Below are 19,104 nucleotides of genomic sequence, written 5' to 3' on the forward strand. Positions count from 1 at the left end.
CGCAGCACTGCTGGTCACAGCTGACCTCCAATTAGATCACTCAAGGGCCAGGGCTTCCCATTTCTCAGTGTCTATGCCACAGTTTTTAAGGTTGGTTTTAATCCCATCTTTGAATCTCTTTTCCTGCCCACCAACATTACGTTTCCCGTTCTTGAGTTCGGAGTAGAGTAGCTGCTTTGGGAGACGGTGATCGGGCATTCGGACAACGTGGCCAGTCCAGCATAGTTGATGGTGTAGGAGCATTGCTTCAGTGCTGGTGGTCTTTGCTTCCTCAAGCATGCTGACATTTGTCCGCCTGTCTTCCCAAGAGATTTGCAGGATTTTTCTGAGGCCACGCTGATGGAAACACTCTAGGAATTGAGTGTGATGTCTGTAGACCGTCCGTGTTTCACAGGTGTAGAGCAGGGTTGGGAGGACAATGGCTTTATAACCAAGCACCTTGGTATCTCTACGGATATCCCAATCATCAAACACTCTCTACTTCATTCTGAAAAATGCTGCATTCGCAGAGCTCAGGCGGTGTTTTATTTCAGTGTCAATGTTGACTTTTGTGGAGAGGTGGCTACCAAGGTAGCGGAAATGGTCAACATTTTCTAATGTTACACCATTAAGCTGTATTCCTGGCTTTGCAGAGGGATTAGCTGGTGCCTGTTGGAAGAGCACTTTGGTTTTCTCGATGTTCAGTGAGAGGTCGAGCTTCTCGTATGCTTCTGCGAAGGTGTTGTAGGTCTTCTTCTGAATGAGCACAGACTACGTTGTCATCGGCATACTGGAGTTCTATAATAGATGTTGTGGTGACCTTGGATTTGGCTTTCAGTCTGCTGAGGTTAAATAGCTTGCCATCTGTCCGATAGATGATTTCCACTCCGGTGGGAAGCTTCCCATCAACAAGGTGAAGTATCATAGCAATGAAGATGGAAAATAAGGTAGGGGCAATAACACATCCCTGCTTGACATCTGATTCCACCTTAAATGGGTCACTTTGGGAGCCGTTGCTGTCCAAGACTGTTGCCAACATGTCATCCTGGAGGAGCAGTAGGATGTTCACAAATTTGTCAGGGCACCCGATTTTTTGGAGGATGGTCCAGAGAGCGCTGCAATTCACTGTGTCGAATGTGTCGAATGCCTTTGCAAGGTCAATGAATGCCATGTACAGAGGTTGGTTTTGTTCCCTGCATTTTTCTTGGAGCTTTCGTGCAGTGAAGATCATGTCCACCGTTCCTCTGGAGGGGCGGAAGCCATTCTGGGATTCTGGGAGGGTGTCTTCTGAGACAGAAAGAAGGCGGTTTGCAAGGATTCTTGCAAAGATTTTCCAGCTGAGGTTAGAAGGGAGATACCGCGATAGTTCCCACAGTCTGTTCTATCCCCTTTCTTGAAAAGGGTGATGATGGTGGCATCCTTAAAGTCTGCTGGGATTTTCTCGGTCACTCACACCTTTTCAATGAGCTGGTGGAGTTGTTGTATCAGCTCAGGTCCACCCTCTTTGAAGATTTCAGCAGGGATCCCATCAGGTCCGCTGGCTTTGTTGTTTTTTTGTTGGCTGATGGCATTGCTGACTTCCTCCAAACTAGGCAGTGCTGTAAGCTCATCCCTGGTTTGTTGTTGCGGGATTTGTGAGAGGGTCTCTTCTGCCACATTGAAGCTGCGATTCAGCAGGTTCTGGTAGTGCTCTTTCCAACGTAGTTCAATTGATGTTTTGTCCTTCAGAATTTTGGTTCCATCTGATGAGTGTAGAGGCTGTATGCCATGGTTTCTTGGTCCGTAGATGATCTTTGTGGCTTTGAAAAATCCCTGAGCATCATGGGTATCTGCAAAGTGTTGGATTTCTTCAGCCTTCTTTGTCCACCAGATGTTCTTGAGTTCTCTGGTCCTTCTTTGGACCTCAGCTTTTGCACTGGCATAGATCTTTTTCTTAGCAGCACAGTTGGTGTCTCTCTGCCATGTCCTTTTGTTATCAATTAGCTGTTGGATCTCTTTGTTGTTATTGTCAAACCAGTCTTGATGTTTCTTAGTTTGGTATCCAATGGTTTCTTCGTAGGCAGTGATGATGTAGGTCTTCAGTTTGTTCCAATGTTCCTCAACATTTTCGGGGTGTTCTGTGGGTAGATGATCTTTGAGTGTTGTTTGGAGAAGGGCTCGTTTGGAGGGCTTCTGAAGGGCTTGGGTGTTCATTTTATGCCTTGTTTTTCTTCCTTGGAGTCTGCGTTTGGGGACGATCTTGATAGCCATCGTGGATTGGATTAACCTGTGGTCTGTCCAGCAGTCATCGGCACCTCTCATGGCTCTTGTGAGAAGCACATTGCGGCGGTCTCTGGCACGAGTAATTACATAGTCCAAGAGGTGCCAATGCTTTGACCTGGGGTGCTTCAATGATGTCTTGAGCTTGTTTTTCTGGCAGAAGAGCATGCTGGTGATGACAAGGTTGTGCTCTCCGCATTTGGTGAGAAGCAAGATGCCATTCGAGTTGCTGTTTCTGACCCCGTCTTTTCCTATGATCCCTGGCCACAGGTCGGAGTCCCGTCTGACTCTAGCATTAAAGTCCCCCAGGAGGATGATTTTGTCTTCTTTAGGTATCTCTGATAGGACGGTGCCCAGCTGACAATAAAAATTTTCCTTGATGTCTTCGTCAGCATCTAGAGTTGGTGCATAGGCACATATGATGGTTGCCTGTTGGTTTTTGGCAAGGTTAATTCAGAGGGTTGAGAGTCGTTCATTGATGTCAGTGGGTGCTTCAGTCAGGTGCTTCACCAGGTCATTTCTAATAGCAAAGCCAACTCCGTGTATTCTTCGCTCTTCTTCAGGCAGTCCCTTCCAGAAGAAGGTGTAGCCTCCTTTTTCTTCCTTCAGTTGTCCCTCTCCTGCTCTCCGGGTCTCCTGAAGGGCTGCTATGTCGATCTTAAAGTGTCTCAGCTCCCTTGCAATGATAGCAGTTCTGCGTTCGGGGCGTTCGCTGTCAGTGTTATCCAACAGTGTCTGTACGTTCCATGTTCCAAAGTTCATTTCTCTTTTTTGGCCGCAGAGTGGTGACCCCTCTGGATACGGCAGTCCAATCAGGGATAAGAGAGGCAGACTATGTTTAGGACACCTTTTCTAGCCCTTTCCCCATGTGGGGTGAGCAGAGCGGATTCTAAAAAGGGCTGCTCAGTCATGGATACAGCTGCTGGACTACTCAACTGCCTCGGAGCTTGAGGTAGAATGACTGAGTCCATATCCGCCAGTTTGTGACTAGGGGCTTCCAGATTTCACAGTCCTGCCCCCATCGCCACTCGCTGATCACAATGGGACTTTTGTTGGTTTGTTTTTATTTTTCTTGGAAGACGCTTGTGCATGATTTTTTTAAATGTGTAGCGGTCGAAGCACAGTCTTCACAGAGTGAGGTCCCAGCAGTGGTGTGATTAACACAACGAGAGTGGCTTCTCAGTCTGTTGCAGCCTTCTTCCACCTTCACAGCCGTTGTAACATGTACCATGTTATCCTCCGCCTGCTCCGCCATTGAGGTCTTAGGGTCTTCGGATTGTTCTTGGTCTGGATCCTCCCCTGTGGCCACTCCTGGGAGTGCATAACTCTGGTGGTTGTGCCCACAGGTTCATTGGAACATGCAAGCCCCCTCACCACGGCAAGGTGGCAATCCATCGAGGGGGATTAAACAGTACAGTGGGTTTAGACCCTAGTACTTTATATAGCCAGGTTGTGGTGCAGGCTGGTTAGCAGCCAGCTGCAACAAATCACTTTGACCAAGAGGTCATGAGTTCAAGGCCAGCCCGGTGCCTGTGTCTGTATCTGTCTCTATGTTATGGCTTGAATGTTTTTTCTTATATGTGTAATGTGATACGTCCTGAGTCCACTTCGGGGTGAGAAGGGCGGAATATAAATACTGTAAATAAATAAATAAATAAATAAATAAAAAATAAAATATAAACAAAACTGGCTGGTTGCCACAGCAATGGGAACACTGCCCTGCTGTTTCTTCCTCCACTACCATTACCACCATGTGGCATTTACCTCTGTGGCCTGGCTAGTTCACTGCTTTTTTGCTTCCTGCACTGTAACAGCTAAAAGAGTAGAATATTCTGAGCATGCATAGAAGGTACGAAAGCTTGGAACATTCCTTTGTTCTGAATTTAATTTGAAGGAAATAGGGGAGAACAATAAAGGTGATGACTCTGAATTACTCTGCATATCTCATCCAGTCTAGCTTGGTAAACCCAACCTGAACATTAGCAACAATCAGGATGGCGATAGGAGCATCTCTTATACCAGTGGTTCTCAACCTGTAAGTCCCCAGATGTTTTGACCTTCAACTCCCAGAAATCCTAACAGCTGGTAAACTGGCTGGAATTTCTGTGAATTGTAGGGCAAAACTCCTGGTGACCCACAGATTGAGAACCACTGTCTTATACAATTGAAATTGTTATGTATCAGAGGCTAAAGGTGTAAGTCCCTCTCTGGTCAAGATGATTGAAGGGTTAAACAAAACTAATGGGAGCCTGAATCTTTTCCTTCCAGTAAGGCCTCCTGGAAAGAAGGAAGAGGAGGAAGGTTCAGGCCACCAAAAGAACATCAGTAACCATTACTGATTAGCATCCTCTTCCTTTGTTTTGGATGTCCCTAGTTTTTTTTGTTTTTTGTTTTTTCAACTTTGTTCTGTCCTGAAATGTGGGGAAGGCTTAGAGTAGCATTATGTAGATCTATTTAACATTGATATTTCAGGGTGATTGCAGAACTTTGAATGGCAATGTCCAAAAAATATCTGGGATGGCAACATCTGAAAGTTTTTTCGAGCAACATGGCCCTTCCAGTAATGTGGCTTTCCAGACAGGATAGTGATCTTGTTCATTTACAGTACTTAGTTAGTAAAGTATGTAAAAAACATATTAAGCAGTTTTCAAAAATGATAAAGAAAAGAACACATCTCTATTCTGGATTATATCCAAACTTGCTCTTCTGCTCCTTATCTAAGAGACATCTAGTGGAGGTTGCCTGCTGGACAAAGAAGAAGGTGCTGATTACCAGTGCCCACACTGTTCAGGTGAGCCCTACAATCTTCTAGAGTGGGTCTTTAGTGAGTATAAGGGACTGTAGTGGGAATGAGGAATAAGCAGTACATGGTGTGAGTCCTATTAATACCAGCAGAAATCCAGTGAGTGCAGAAGTGAATCATGTTCAGTTCTGCCATGCTGTATAATGCAGGTTCGAATAATGCTCAATAATCCCCAGCCATTTTTGTTGAAGAAATACAACAGTATGACTTGCCTAGTGACCATGAACGTAATCTAGTACAAAATTTACTGTTTTGATTAAAATGTTTTTGGGCTTTTTTTCTTCAGTTTCTTGCCCATTCCCTTTGGGTAATTTACAGAAATACTTGAAGTACAAGAAAAGTTTGACATTTGAAAATTGATTTTTAATAAAAATGCCTGACATTTTTGTGAATCAAGTCATTCTGATAATAGCTAAAAAATTTGACAGATAACAAGCAGAGCAACACTATAATAAACAATGTAGCACTCTTACTTTATTGTACTTGTACATAAGGTTAAAAATGTACTAAGATATTTGGATACTTACGTTAGCTATGGCAGTTAATAAAACAGATGCTAAAACAGCATTTACATAATCAACATGACTGCTAGTATTTATTACATTTAACATTGTATAATATCATTAGTATTTTAATATTTTAGCCTTTAGTTATACATCAAGCAGTACATAATTTTGTTAGATGATCAGTATAACTATCCAGATGATCAACATTGTCATTAGGATAATTACTTAGGGGGAGCAACCCAGATAATTGGGATACAATATAGAATAATTATTTTCTAGGCACAAGAAGATGGCAAATGTCATCATTTGCTTTTGGGTCATACATTAACCAGTGTTTATAATATGTATCTTATATACCTGTTTACATGTTTCTGTGCATAAGTATTGTCTTTAAAAACAATGCAGTAAGTTGATTTAGCCTTAAAAAAGAAATATGTTATCTATTCAATCAATATAAGTGTAATGGATTTTCCTCTTCTCATTATATCACTGTAGTGGCAGGTGTCCGTCTGTCCATTTGCCCCGCCTCCCCAAATCTAAATTGAAAGTAGGCAATAAGCGTATGTTACTTTTTCTTAGGGCTGTGAGACTTACTTGGAAGCAAGTTTCATTGATGTTAGCTAAACATCCTATTGTTGAAACTGTACTGATGATTAAGGGGGGAAAGCGAAACTGAAGAAAGAGTTGAATGAAAGTCCTGAAGAGAGCTTCCTGTTAACATTGATCTTAAATTTACTCAGCAATTATAGTTTAATGATACAAAGGGAATGCAGTTTGCTCAGCTCGGCAGGACAGAAAGAGCTTCCATCCAAATGTCACTTTGATCCTCACTGAACCAAGAGTGTATCCCTGGTTGAATTGACGGTTAACTAATCAACCAGTGTAGTTCTGACAGGAGGTATCTGTTCTTTATGCAGAGCTCTATTTGTGAAGTTGTGGCAGGAAAAGAAGAGAGTTTGCTGGTGCTGGTTCTCTGCCTTTTTGTGCATATTTATTAGATCTTGGGAAGCAGATGGCTGGAGTACTTACAACTAATAAAATTAGACTGCTTGTTAACAGATACCTTGACATACCTGTTTTGATTGCATTTTCTGTTTCTCTTGTGTATTACTTTAATAAATTAATATGTATCCAGGTAGAGAGCAGGTGATAGCCTATTTATTTTTACTACATATATATTTTGTTCTTCCTCCAACAAATTCAGGGGGCCTACATTGTTCCTCTTCACTAATCACTGCCTTTTTATCCTCACAACAACCCTATGTGGCCGGATGGGCCAAGAGGCAGTGACTGGCTCAAGGTCAACCAAGCAAATGTTGTGGTTGAGTGAAGGTTTGACACTCTAACCACATGAAACAGTCTTTTTGGAAGTTTGCTTTGCATGAATAAAAATCACAATTTGTCTATGCGGGATTCCAAAAATAGCGTTCCAAAACCAGCAGTAAAAATTTTCAGATTTAATGGGGCAGCATAGTTCATAGTAAGACAGAAGACACTTATCACAAGGCACATATTTCTGATATTCTGTAAAGGAAAAGAAAGAAAAAGAAGAATCATGTTCACCTTAGAGCCTTTTATACTATTTACCCATTTCTGAAAATTTGTTCCAGGGGCCAGACTTAAGTGATAGGTGTCTGAATGTATGTGTTTTTAAATACATTTCTCCAGTGCTTCATAAAATACTCAGAAAAGAAATCTTTTTCTGTACTTAAGTAAGAAGAAGCTTTTACTCCAAATCTATCTAGATAATTGTGAGTTGCTCTGTTTTCATGTATTTCACATGGTGTGAAATGTGACAATTTTCTGCCATTCCTCAATGAAGGTGGAGAAAAAGGCATTAAAGCCACTTTACTCTTTACACTTTGAGTGAAAGAAGGCAGTTCTGTGCCACTTTGATGTATCTTTGAAAGATGTTTGCTTGCGTCATTAGGACAACCCTTTCATAATACCTGGAAGGGAAGCCACTGATTGACTTGGTAGCAGCTGGTGGGTGGTAAAGGCAGCCAATTCAAAAGAAAATATTGAAAAGGCAAAATGATATTTCTTATTACTTTGTAGTATGATTCAGATTATACTGAAGTATTCAAAGTGGCACTGTCTCTATTCAAAACAAAAGCTATACAGAGTGATGATGTGAGATGGTAAACGTTCTTATTGTAGACTGGCCCAAAGTAGGGTTTATTCACAATTAACAGCGAGAACAGATGGCTAATGGGTTTCAATCCATGCCTGAAAACAGTGGGGTATTTTCTGTGCATAAACCCAATGTCATGGCTGGATGCCCAACACAATATGTGGTGAAGAAAAAGAGATCTGCAGGTGAAGACAAGGTCGAGTTACAGAATGACACAGACAACTGGAGAGAGAAAACTGACAAGTCCAAACAGTCAGCATCAGACTGAATTTGGGGAAACCAGGATGTGAAAGTCAGAAAAAGGAGCAAACAGAGCACAAGAAGCTGTGGCAGCACAATGAAAAGCTGCATCAGTTACAAGATAAAACAGCAGGAGAAAGAGCAGCCATAACAACAAAATACGTAAGTAAAACATCTGTGTCAGCAGTCGTTATGCAAAAGATAAAGTAGGGATACACAAAGCTTAGGAATGTTGGCAGGTGCAAAAATAAGTTCTGCATTATTCTCCTGATACCGTGAATGTGAGGAGACTTTCTTGGAAAGGAATGTGCAGATGTTTTCATTTGGTTGAGTAGTCATGAATTTGAGTTCCTTACTGATTGTGAAAAACTTGGAAGAGCTCATCCTAAGGAGAAAAGTAGGTGCATCAATGGCATGATTTCAGTTAACATGCACATTTTTTTCTTATAAGTAACTGCCAAACCTGAGCTTCCTTGAGACTATGTAACGTGAAGAGGGGCAGTTTAACACTTTCTATCTCTGACATAGCTCAAATCAATAAATCTCTGAAGCTGCAGTTTATATTTCAGAGGAATCTCCCATTGGTGCTAGTTTGATCTTAAGGCAGCCTATTCATTTCTATTTGAATGCATATATACAGCACACAGCTAAATTCCCAGGGAGTTCAGAGAAGCTGTCCTGTAGAAATTTACAGCTCAGATGCTGAATCCTAGGTGATACAATTCTGTATAAATTTATAGTTCTTAAAACTCTGCTCCAGTAAGGAAATCCTCAAGTGGCTGAAGCAAACTTTCATCAGAAATCCTGACTAAACCCCATTTTGGCAGGCATGAAAGACTAGCATAACATTCTACACTGATAAAGGCCACAGTGCTAATGTATCTAGTGGAGACAAAATGTGGGGTTTGTTTCCAAAGGTACCAAATCTAAAAAAAAATAAAAAATGAAAAATGAGCTATAGGTGGCAGCACATTGTTGGCTAGAAGTAGAATATTATGTACAGATCAAAACTATCAAAATGTATCAAATCACTTTGGTTCAGAGATTGGAAAATTGCATTTTATAGCAAAAGAATGCACATCCTCAGTACATTTTTTAAAAAATCCTGGAACATTCATTCAGATGGATTTGGTACTTTTTGGAAACTAGCTCCACAAATGGAAGCTTGACTTTTCAATTCAAGCTTGAAATAGACTCACTGTAGGTTTTACACACAATTTATATACTAAAATTTCAGAGTAGATGTCAGTTACATTTGAAAATGAAGACTTTATCTCAATTTTTTAAACCAGCATATACAGTTAGAAAAGTAAATAGGTCTGTCTTTCATCATTTGTAGTTAATCATTGCATTTGAATTACTGTCATTCAGAGGTTTGCAATGTTAGTATCTGTTAATTGCTTTTTTGTTGACTTTTTCTGGGGGGAAAATACAGTTCTCAGATATTTTCCATTCACTCGAGTCTGATGTAATCCAATAGTTGACCCATACACCTCTTTTTTATGAAATCAGACCTTCCTGCATTTAGGGAAGCAATCCACAGAGCCCTGTTCTGTGAGCTAGGAGAGGAGCCCCAATTGATTTGAAGTAAACAGGAAAGCAAGTGAATTATCAGAGAGAATTCAAAACAGAGCAAGGATGGCAGGGTTGGCAAAGTCCCACTTCAATATGTTGCCACTAACAGCCTCATAGATTTTTTCAAAAATACACGCCACAGATACTTCAAATGATTACCTGTGGTTCAGCATGCACAGACATTTATCATCTTGATCAGAAGTGACTGCCTTCAAAGCATTGTTATTTGGCTCCCATAATCACTGAACAAATTTGAATCCTGGTGTGGTACAAACATTACATTTTCCTACAGTTTCACTGAAAAAACAAAAAGAGTTTTGTTATGTGTCTGATAGACCTACTGGACACATTCATGTTTACCCTTTGATAGCTAAGAGCTATCAGAGTGTGCCACAATGCATATTACTTGTATAGCCTCTTCACTCTTGATGGTTCCTGGCGCCTTTCTAAAAAGATAGTTCTGGGTTTCACCACATTCTCCAGGTTTGTGAAGGTTTTCACAAAAATGTTACTACCAACCTCTATATATTTTCTAGTTCTTATTGGTGTGATAGACAATGATGCATAAAACTTGATTTTCTGTGGTGATGCTGAGTTGCTAGATATTCATTTCTCAAGATCTCTTTCTTCGTACCTTTGAGAGAAAGAACTAATGAAAACACAATTTGTACATGTAATCCCTTCAGTTTTCTACCCAAGGTCTTAGAAACTTTGGAAAATACTTCAGATTTTATTCTGATATTTCCCAAATGAAATGGGATAATACACCATTCAGTGATAAGTTTCAATAGTTTCTGTGTCACAAGTTGAATGTGTGCTCTAGGAAGGCACCATACCTGCAAGATCATTGAATCATAGAGTTGGAAGAGACCACAAGGGCCATCTAATCCAACCCCGTACCATGCAGGAACATAGAATCAAATCATACCTGACAGATGGCCATCCAGCCTCTGCTGAAAAACCTCCAGAGAAGGAGACTTCATGTATACATGGATCAAGCCTGGATGTAGCTGCAGACCATTATGTGTCTCCTCCTCTAGCTAACAGTTACATTCCTCCCACCTGCTTGAACTTTCCTTAATATTCCAAGAAAGATGCAGTAGTGTTTCATACATAGGTCAGGGCCGCTTATTATATGAAGAACATATTTGTTCAGTTCCAGTGACACAGAATATGTCTCAGTCTTCTGTGTTACATTCTTCCATTCATCCATCTGTTGTCAGTTGGTTTCAATGTTTGTTTCTACTTCTAGTGCTATTTTGAGGGGTGGTCTAGTATTCTTCTAGACATCTTTCACTAATAGACTTATAAGTAGATATTGTTGTTTGTTTATTCACATTATTTTCTAGAAAAGCTGCTAGTTTTAGAGAATACAAATATGGCATACTGAAATAGCTTCTTCAGTGTTCATGTTAAGATGTGTAGGTGAATCTTCCTAGACTTTGTCTCAGCTTCTAAACCTTCATGCAAACCTCCCATGTTTGCTTGGCTTTTATAGCACTAGTCAAGAGACACGTTGGCTAATTAGCCAATGTTCCACTCTATTAATGCTAGTAGAAAGAATGGAAAAGCATTCTTTTGAAATTAAAAATCATAATTGCAGGATGCATCAGATGACTGCAGCCTCAGCAAAAAGAGAGAAAACAACCCACTGGAAAGAGAATTTCCCAACACAGCATGAATGGTGTGATTATGTTCAGATTTTCAGCAGAATGTAGATGATGCACATAGCTGGCACAGGAAACAGTAGTAATTTTACCATGCATCTTTCATGTTACAATATTTTAAAGTATAATTTAAAATTTTCCCATAACCTTATGCATTGCTGAAGGAAGATGTCCCATGTTTCAGGGGGGGAAAAACCCTCTCAGAATCTCCCAACCTGCAAGATGTTTCTCTGGTGGCTGGAAGATTCTGGGAGCTATCTTCAAAAGAAGTAAATATTCAATTATCTGGTGCTAGTCCAAGAAGCACAGTACAGTCTCTTTTAACCACTATTTTTTTATCATGTTCTCAAATAGAGAAGTCTTTTATTTGTAACTATTAAGAATTGGAACTGAATGCAGGGATCTTATGTATGGAAAGTATGCATGCTGTAATTAAGCTGTGGCTCTCCTTTTTATTTCTGGTTAATTTTACGCTGAGTTTTGCCTACAGAGGTCTCCAGTCCTCTCTTCTGCTGCCATAAGAGCTTCATGGTGCCTGTTTAGTATTACTTTTCTTTTTCTTTTGAAATTGCAGTAAAATTATTACATTAACTATGTTACATTCCTAGTTGTGATGTCTATACATAGTAGGAACCTAGTTTTCACAGGTTGCATGATCTAAGCTCCATTTAAATATGTGTGGCATATTTTGCAAAAGTAGTGCAAAAGTTTAATTTGGATAAAAGAGCCAGTGTGATGTAGTGGTTCAGCTGTTGGGTTTTGACATTGGAGCAGGGCCGGCCCTAGGTAATGTTCAAGCGAAAGTGAACAGAATTTTGGCGCCCCCCTCCCAAACCAATCACTGAAAATTAAAAGTATTGGGTAATTGAAAATGTTGGATAATAAGGAGGGATTAAGGAAAAGCCTATTAAACATCAAATTACATTATGATTTTACAAATTAAGCACCAAAACATCATGTTTTACAACAAATCAATAGAAAAAGCAGTTCAATACATGGTAATGTTATGTAGGAATTACTATATTTGCGAATTTAGCACCAAACATTGAACTGGGATATAGGGCAGTGTGGACGCAGATAACCCAGTTCAAAGCAGATATTGTGGGTTATTCTGCTTTGATATTCTGGGTTATATAGCTGTGTGGAAGAGCCCTGAGGGTCCCTCCACACAGCCATATAACTCAGAATATCAAGGCAGATAATTCACATTATCTGCTTTGAACTGGGTTATATGGCAGTGTGGACTTAGATAATCCAGTTCAAAGCAGATATTGTGGGTTATTCTGCCTTGATACTCTGGGTTATATGGCTGTGTGGATGAGCCCGAGGGTCCTTCCACACAGCCATATAACCCAGAATATCAAGGCAGATAATCCACAAGTTTCAGTCTACTTGGAATACACGAAGCATGTTTAAGAACCGGTCCAAGAGTCCAGAAGAGCCTTGACTCCCCATATCATCCATATGACCACCATCCCACTTTCTTTACTAGTTAACTTGAACCCATTATGCTTTATTATGCCAAGTGTTTGCCTTAGATCAGGCATGAGGCAAACTTCAGCCCTCCGGGTGTTTTGGACTCCAACTTTCACAATTCCTAACAGCCTACCAGCTATTAGGAATTGTGGGAGTTTGAAGTCCAAAACAACCGGAAGGCTGAAGTTTGCCTATGCCTGCTGTAAAGTAAACAAATGCAACTTGGTAGCACTTTTAACTGCCATGACTCAATGCTATAAAATCCTGGGAGTTTCAGAAAGTCTTTGGGCCAGTTACTCCCTCCCTCAAGCCCAGGTATCTGAAGCAACCAATCAGGAGGCCGCACCTCAGCTCTCCCCAGGAGCACTCAGAGAGCTCGTTCAACCCCCTTCCAAACCCCCCCGCCCGCCCCAAGTCCTGGCTTACGGCACTGAGGAGTCAGGCGAGGACTTGGGGCTGCTGCAAGAAGTGCCACAGGTCGAAGGGGCTGCCCGCCTTGGCCGCTCCAAAGGCGCCCCATCGCCTTGGCCCCCAATGCTGCCGCCCTCCATTCCTCGCCAGGACTGGGAGCAAGCTGTGGCTGCCACGCCCGAATTTGTGTGGCCTCATCCTCAGATCACGCTCCCAGGGAGAAGGCTTCAACTCCCAACAGCCTCACTGCTTTGGCTGATGCTCGAGGTTGGTGGGAACTGGAGCCCAAAACACCTGGGTCACCACCGAAGCTTGGGAAGCACTTGAAGGAAGTGACTCTGCGCCTCTGCTTTAAAGTGAAGGCACCTCGGTGCCACTTTTAACTGCCATGGTGGCCTGGCCGCCATGGAGGCCAGGCCAGGCTCTGACCGTGGAGGCAGGAAGGTCATTCCAGGGCGGAGGTGCCTCAACGGCACCCCCTAGGCACCCCCTAGGTGCCCCCTAGAGGATGGCGCCTTCAGAAACCGCATACTTCGCCTAATGGTTGAACCACCCCTGCATTGGAGATAAGGAATTGAACCCCCCCGGGTGACTTTGGGCAATTCCTACTTCAGAGGAAGGCAGTTAACCCCTTCTGAACAAATCCTGCCAAGAAAACACCTTAAGATCATCATAATTCAGAAACAACTTGAAAGCACACACTAACAAATGTATGCCTTGCTGCTATTTTCTTTGCTATTTTAGCTAGACAATATTCATTTTATGCTAGTAACTGCTGTGTGGTATTGCATTGAGAGAATATGTTTAGCGGTGGGCTTCACAGAGGAGCCTGCCACGTGTCAGTGTCTGAATGTATAGATTATATAGGTTATAAAATATATTACAATTATTAAGAAGGAAGAGTTATAACAATGAAATGTGGCTGTTCAGTATATGCACTGAAATCATGCATAGATATTAGTTTGTCTGTTCCCTCAAAGTAGAGGTTGCTCTTCAAAAAGACTGTGCTTGCATATGGTTTGAATTGTAGGAAACTAATCCACAAACCAGTTACAAAGGATTACTTGGAGTTAAGAGATTTAGTTACATTGAATTCAATCCCCAGTCTTTAACATGTTTGCTTGCAAGTAAATCCTATTGATTTTAATACAATTTTTATGAAAGTGTGTTTAGTGCTAAAGACTAAATCAACTTACATACTGGTGCTGAGACTTACTTGGTTTATGGCATAAGGATACAGTTTACAGATTTTATTTTGGTAGGAGACATACATGATTATATTACGAAAACTTATACTGATATAGGGTGATTCATGCATAATCATAATCCTTTGACATTCTGGAGACATTTCTTTCTTTTTTTACATTTCACAGTCAATACAAATGTTGTGTCATGTATACCATCCACATTGCAGTATAATAGCAATTTGACACCACTTTTCCATGATTTTGTTCTGTGGAATCTCAGGATTTGTAGTTATTGCATTAGAGTTCTTTGTCAGAGATGGATAAATATCTCACAAAACTACAAATCCAAGAATTCTACAGTATTGAACCATAGCAGTGTTGTCAAGTTGCTTTAATACTGCCCTGACAATTCTTTCAATAATCTGTAGTTCCTCTAAATCTTGCACTTCTTTCAGTAAATTATGTCTGTTCTTAATCTTGCCTGATTTGTGTTTGTTTAATTGTATCTCCGGTCTGTGTCCTTGAAACTTGGACTTCAAAGTACTTAAAAGAATTTGGATCCACCACAAAACACAGGAAAGCAATCAATTCCAGACATACTGTGTGTTGAGCCTTGCTTCAGGCCGACCAAAAAGGACCAACTGGTACTGGTATACTGAATGTATTTCTAAGGGACCTGTAATTGAACAGTCTGCTCTCTTCTCTGACACTTGTCTGTTGTGATTCACTTCCATAGCATGTACAGTAGTACTGGTTTTCATTCATCACTTTCTCCATTCATGTTGCAGAGCATGTGGAAGCCAGTATAAGCATTACCACTTTCTAGCAGAAACTGAAGTTTCCTTGTGAAAATAGAATATATTATTAAATGAGTTCTTCAATAAATAAAAAAAACTGTTTATCAGTCTGAAAGTGTTTGCTGGTTTGAAAGCAATCTTTTGGAATATGGACACCTGAGGAAGTACTCCACACCTCCACAAGAACAGAGGGAATATTATAGAGCATGTAGCTAATGAGTTGGACTGGAGAAACTGATATCTTATTCAATGCCCATTTATGATCTTTCTGATATGGCAAATATTTAATACCTTATATTGATATTTCTGTGCACAGTTGCTTTACTAGAAGCTAGAGTAGCAACAGCACTGCCACAATATTGTGTATTATATTCAACTTAAATCTGAAAGAAATATTAATAGTCTCTACCAGTACAATACATTATGAAAGCAATATGAATTAAGCACAACTATGAATGTTCTCAATGTGTATCTCTTTCAGCTCTGTATGATTAACCTGTAGAATGCCTAGAGAGTTAAAACAAATAGGAAAGCATTTGTTCATATACAGCAGAAGTGTTGTATGCATGTGTTCCTATTAAAATAAAACAAAAAACAAAGGATCCTTTTAATGGTTTTGAATGCAGATCTGAATATTAAAAATAGATAAAACATCAGCATAAGATTTTGCTACAGGGTAAGAAGATGGCTGGGCCTGAACAATTTTCTCTGTTGTAGCTTCATAAAGTATTTTATGCAAGAAGTCGATGCGTTGAAATCTGATTATTTATTTTTAAAGCATCATACTTTGTTTGAATTCCAAATTCCAAAGCAATGTTTTTACGGATTATCCCCTCAGGGGTTGATTTTTTCCATAGCTTTCTGTGGATCTCCACTATCCTAGTTACCTGCTCACTAGAAGTGAACACCCTTTGTTGCCGCCTGGTACTAATGCCTTCTGTAACTCTCGGACAGGCTCTCATTTGAGCGATGACTTCAGGAAGAACAAAATGCAGGAATGTGACCATAATTTCTTTGCTTTTCTGAAGCAAAAATACTCTTTATTTAATGTATATCATGCCTTTCTATGAAAGCTATACCTTGTAGCACTTAAAGACTAAAAATTGTCTAGACAAGATTATACTTGACGGCAGCCCTTCAGAGCAAAAGTGACATATTCCCTACTGAACAAAAGTATCAAATGTAACATAAAAACAAAATTTCATTTTTATACAATTTTAATGTTATTCCTGACCCCCCCCCCCAAAAAAAAATACTTTCTAGGACCCATATGAGACAATTTTACCAGGTAGGGGAGTCTATTGGACCCCCCCCCCCCAAAAAAAAGTGCCCTGCATTGTTCTTAGAGAGGGGCTAGTCATATTTACAGGTTAAAAAATGGGGATGGGTGAGGAAATGCAGCTCTGCTAGATCAAGTGGGACACTGACAATAATAGTTGAGTGTATAAGCCATTCCTAAGTGTGAATTCAGAATTAGATTATCTGTATAAAAAACAGTTTTTCTATTGATTCTGTGGAAATGAATACAATGAATCTGATTAATTCAAGTTTGGTGTAAAGATTTCTTGTTATTTTAATTCAGTTCATTGATGAAAATAGCAGTAGCATCATCCATAGCAGTGACCTAAGACTCATAAGTCTCCTTTAACTATCAAATGTATTTATTTGCAATTGTGCCAAGCAACCATATATTAAAGTTTGTATGTTAGTATGTGTGTGTGTGTGTGGGGGGGGGGGGGGGCAGGGAGAATATTTAAAATGGGATAGGATAAATGGGATCTTAATTTGATCCACATAATCTTTATTTCTGGTGATGTAGGATGAAGAATAATAATGCCAAGTTGAATGCAGATGTAAGAATTATGAACTCTAAATTACATATTGGGAATAGGCGTACTTTAAAAAAATCACTTGTATGTATAGTTTGCTATTAGAATCATATAATCATAGAACTGTAAGTGACCACATGGGTTATCTAGTCCAATTCCCTGCCATGCAGGAAAAACACAATTAAAGTACCCCTGACAGATGTCCATCCAGCCTCTGTTTAAAAGCTGCCACTTCGAGGCAGAAAGTGCTGAATAGTTCTTACAGTCAGGAAGTTCTTCCTAATGTTCAGGTAGAATCTTCTTTTCTGTAATTTGAACCCATTGCTTGAAGTCCGAATTTCCAGGACAGCAGAAAACAAGCCTCCTCCTTCTTCCTTATGGCATCCTTTCACATATTTATACATGGCTATCATGTCTCCTCTTAACCTTCTCTTCTGCAGGCTAAATATACCCAGTTCTTTAAGCTACTCCTCATAAGACATGATCTCCAGATCTTTGATCATTTTGTTTGCCCTCTTCTGGACATTTCCCAGCTTGTCAATGTCTTTTTTTAACTGTGGTGCTCAGAACTGGACACAGTATTCCAGGTGAGGTCTAAACAAAGCAGAATACAAAAACACCATGACTTCCCTCGATCTAGTCACTATACTCCTTTTGATGCAGCCCAAAATCCCATTGGTTTTTAAGCTGCTGCATCACACTGTTGGCTCATGTTCAACTTGTTGTCCACGAAGACTCCAAGATAATTTTCACATGAACTGTTGTCGAGCCAGGCATCCTGTATCTTTGCATTTTATTTTTTCTGCCCAAGTGAAGTATCTTACATTTGTCCTTGTTGAAATTCATTTTGTTAGTCTGGCATGATTTGTTTTTGAGAAATCCATGTTGACTTTTAGTAATTATAGCATTCTTTTCTAAATGATTGCAGACTGCCTCCTTACTGATCTGCTCCAGAATCTTTCCTGATATTGATGTCAGGCTGACTGGATGGTAATTGTGTTTGCGTCCTTCCCCCCCCCCCCCCCCCCCCCCCCCCCCGTTTGAAGACAGGGACAACATTTGCCCTCCTCTAGTCTGCTGGGACTTTTCCTGTTCTCCAAGAATTCTTAAACATTTATTGCCAGTCGTTCTGAAACAACTTCTGTTAGTTCCTTCAATACTCTACATGTGGTTCATCTGGCCCTGGAGACTTGAATTCATTTAGAGTAGCCAGGTAGTCCTGGACTACTTCTTTACCTATTTTGGGTTGCATTTCCCCTATTACTTCTTTAGCTTCATATTGGCCAGGTTCAACTCCAGTCTCCTTTTGGGAATAGACTGAGGTAAAGAAAGTGTTGAAAAGCTCTGCCTTTTTCCTATCCCTCATTAGCATTTTACCACCTTCTCTGCGCAGAGGCCCTACCATTTCCTTTTTCTTCATTTTTCTACTGACATAGCCAAATAACTCCTTTTTATTTTTTTTAATTTCTCTGGCAAGCCTGAGCTCAAGTTTGTGCCTGGGCTTTCCCCCTACATATGCTGGTTATTTGTTTAACCTCCTCTTTGGTGTTTTCCCCTCTTTTCCATTTCTTGTGCATGTCTCTTTTAAATCTTAGCTCACTTAAAAGTTTTTGGACCTCCGTTCTGGTTGTTTTACACTTCTCCTATTTTTTTCTCTGGAAAAATCAACAGATTAGTTTTGAATAGACAGATCAGACTATAGTGAAGTCAGGGAACAATGGAGGAGATAACAAATAAAAGAAAGAACAAGGAAGAGGGAAGGCAGTGGAAACTTCCATGAATAAGGAAGGAACAACAGAAGATAACTCCCCTGCGTAATGGACCGGAGGACTTCCATCCAGCAATCTCATCTATATCTGTTTATACCCTATCATTCTTTTCTTTTCTTTTTTTCTTTTCTCTTCATGTTCCCCCACCCAACACCTAGTCACAGATGCTTACATGTTCATGCATGTATATATCTCTCTTTGCCTTTTTACTTCTTTCTTCCCTTCATTTTGAATACATGTATACCTATATAAAATGCAATAAATTTTTTTTATGTATTTCCGAAATTTTTTTGAAGTCAGCTCTTCTGAAGTCTAAAATTAATGTTTCACTTCTCTTAGTTTCACCCTTCATTTGTATCACAAACTCCAAGAGCACATGGCCACTCCCACCTAAGGACCCTGCCACTTCTACTATATTGACCAGATCCTCACAGTTGGTTAGGATCAGATCTAGAATAGCTGATCCCCTTGT

The 19,104-nt window shown here is 40.2% G+C and overlaps 1 protein-coding gene across 4 annotated transcripts in view; it reads left to right on the top strand.

Annotated features, from left to right (window-relative positions):
* The window catches only part of hs3st5 (heparan sulfate-glucosamine 3-sulfotransferase 5), a 264,556-nt gene that overhangs the window by 12,977 nt on the left and 232,475 nt on the right, over window positions 1-19,104 (top strand). Inside the window, exon 1 of one of the 4 annotated variants that reach the window (XM_062979841.1) lies at window positions 7,504-8,083. The exons of the other annotated variants lie outside the window; for them this stretch is intronic. The gene's annotated coding sequence lies outside the window, so the exon portion shown is untranslated. Of the gene's footprint in view, window positions 1-7,503; window positions 8,084-19,104 lie in introns of those variants that run through there. 4 annotated transcript variants of the gene reach the window in all.

This window comes from Anolis carolinensis, chromosome 1 (assembly GCF_035594765.1).
Source record: "Anolis carolinensis isolate JA03-04 chromosome 1, rAnoCar3.1.pri, whole genome shotgun sequence".
Taxonomy (NCBI): Eukaryota; Metazoa; Chordata; class Lepidosauria; order Squamata; family Dactyloidae; genus Anolis; species Anolis carolinensis.